Raw genomic sequence first — 2,218 nt, 5'->3', positions numbered from 1 at the left:
GAGATCAGAGCGGGGGACCTCCAAGCACAGGAGAAGGAGCTGGGAAGCACAGGCACACCTCAGGGATCGGTCATCTCGCCGGTGCTTTTCTATCTCGTGATTATAGGAGTGGCCGAAAGGCTCAGGAACATCAAGGAAGCCCGACATACGATATACGCGGACGACATAACGCTGTGGGTGGAAGGGGGCAGCGATGCCCACATCGAATCCACCCTACAGGCGGCCGTTGATGCGATCGAAGACCAACTCGACGGAACGGGGCTCAGATTCTCGCCGAGCAAGTCGTAGCTCCTCGTCTACCCGCCCGTCAAGCACCGCAAACCTAAGAGCAGCCCGAGAGAGTACGAGGCAATCAAAGTCAAGACCAGAGAGGGAAACGTGATCCCAAGAGTCAACAAGATCAGAGTGTTGGGGATGACGATCGAGACGCACGGCAGAAACGGCGAGACCGTCACCCGGCTCATTGCGAAAGCGGCGAACGCCACGAGACTACTCAAACGAGTCACGAACAAGAAAAGTAGAATGAAGGAAGAGAGCCTGATCAGACTGATCCACTCGTTCGTCATATGTCACGTAGCGTACGTGGCGGCCTACCACAAGTGGAACAAGAGCGACAGATACAAGATAGATATACTCATCCGCAGAGCCTACAAGACGGCACTGGGACTGTTCGAAACAACTAGTACCAAACGCCTCCTGCAGCTAGGGGTGCACAACACGCTGGAGGAGATAGCGGAGGCCCAACGTGCCGCACAGCTCGAAAGACTGTCTACGACCAAGGCCGCCCGGAAAATCCTGGAAAACCTGGGAATTGGATATCAAGGCAGGGAGCAGACGCAGCTCTCCGTCCCCGATGAGATGAGGCGCAACATCAGAGTGGACTCGGTACCGAAGAACATGCACCCGGAGTATAACAAAGGGAGGAGAGCAGCGAGAGCCAAGGCGCTGATAGACCAGCACGCGGCCGACACACACGCACGCTACGTTGACGTGGCTGAGTATGCCAAGATACACGGGTTCACGACGGTCGTCGTCGACGCGACCGGCACCGTTCGCACGACCGCCAGCACGAGATGCACCAAGGCAGAGCAAGCGGAGGAGGTGGCCATCGCTCTGGCAATTGCCGACCGCGACTGCCACACAGTGCTATGCGAATCGAGGCAGGCGGTGAGAAATTACGCCAAAGGCAGTATAGCGAAAGAAGCTGTGCGCATACTGCAGGCAACGAAAAACGACGATGGCAGCAGACAAGTGAGGATCAAGTGGTTCCCGGCGCACGCGGGCGAGGCGTTAGACCGCAACGCCAATCACAACGAGACGGCACACGCCGAAGCGCGCGCGCTAACGGACCGCGCCTCGGTCGACTGGCCGCTGTGGTTCAGCACCAAAGACCGAATGACGGACTACAACATAATAACGAAGGTGTTCCGCCTAGCTCGCAGCTCTTCCACCCCCTTGCTCGGCGTCGCTGATGCATAGAATGTATCCCGAGACGCACCCGACATACAAATGCAGAGTCTGCCGAACAGAGACGGCCGGCTTCGCACACATGCTGTGGAATTGTACCAAGTACCAGGAAGAAGCTAAGTCTGGGAGGATCCCGCCGTGACTGGAAGCAGCCGCAGGGAGCGACAATCAAGAGGAGCAACTCTGGGCCATCCAGCAGGTCATCAAGGCGCTGGCCCGGCAGGAAACCAGCGAGCCGGTCACGGCGAGCGGGGACCCAGGCCGCGCGGCCGGTGCCCAGAGGACGACGTAGGCCCCGTCCGGAGCGCGCGCGCGCGAGCGCGCGTTTTACAGCAGGCCCTGAATAAACGTTTTACCAATCCAATTTTATTGACGTAAGCTCAGTATCCGCTCGATGCAATGAACAAAAGATGGCGACACCTTTTTTGTTTAACGAATAAGCACATGTACTTCCCTTTTGTTAAAAGAAGTTGAACATTTACAGGGAGCAGTTACAGGATATTATTTTTGGCTTTATATACGAAAAAATATATTGTGCCGAAAACATCTCTGAAACCAGTAAAGAACATGGCATGAAAAGCGTTGTCAACTAGGCTTAACACTATTACAACCGAATAAAAAGAACGGTACGCTTAACACGACTAAAGGGGATGGCACGGAGGGGGGGGGGAGGACGTAAGCTCTGCATTCAAACAATGAGGCGGCAGCATGATACATCTCTCCTGGGACGCCCCTTGCGGATAATTCATTT

The 2,218-nt window shown here is 55.6% G+C and overlaps 1 pseudogene; it reads left to right on the top strand.

Moving 5' to 3' along the window:
- Nucleotides 1-1,759, top strand: part of LOC146208713 (uncharacterized) — a 2,737-nt pseudogene extending 978 nt beyond the window's left edge.
- The last annotated feature ends 459 nt before the right edge of the window (nt 1,760-2,218 follow it).

Source organism: Amblyomma maculatum, chromosome 1 (assembly GCF_055883805.1).
Source record: "Amblyomma maculatum isolate TAMU_Amacu chromosome 1, ASM5588380v1, whole genome shotgun sequence".
Taxonomy (NCBI): domain Eukaryota; kingdom Metazoa; phylum Arthropoda; class Arachnida; order Ixodida; family Ixodidae; genus Amblyomma; species Amblyomma maculatum.
Note: the sequence above shows the minus strand (reverse complement) of the source record. Positions and strands in the feature narration are given on the sequence as shown.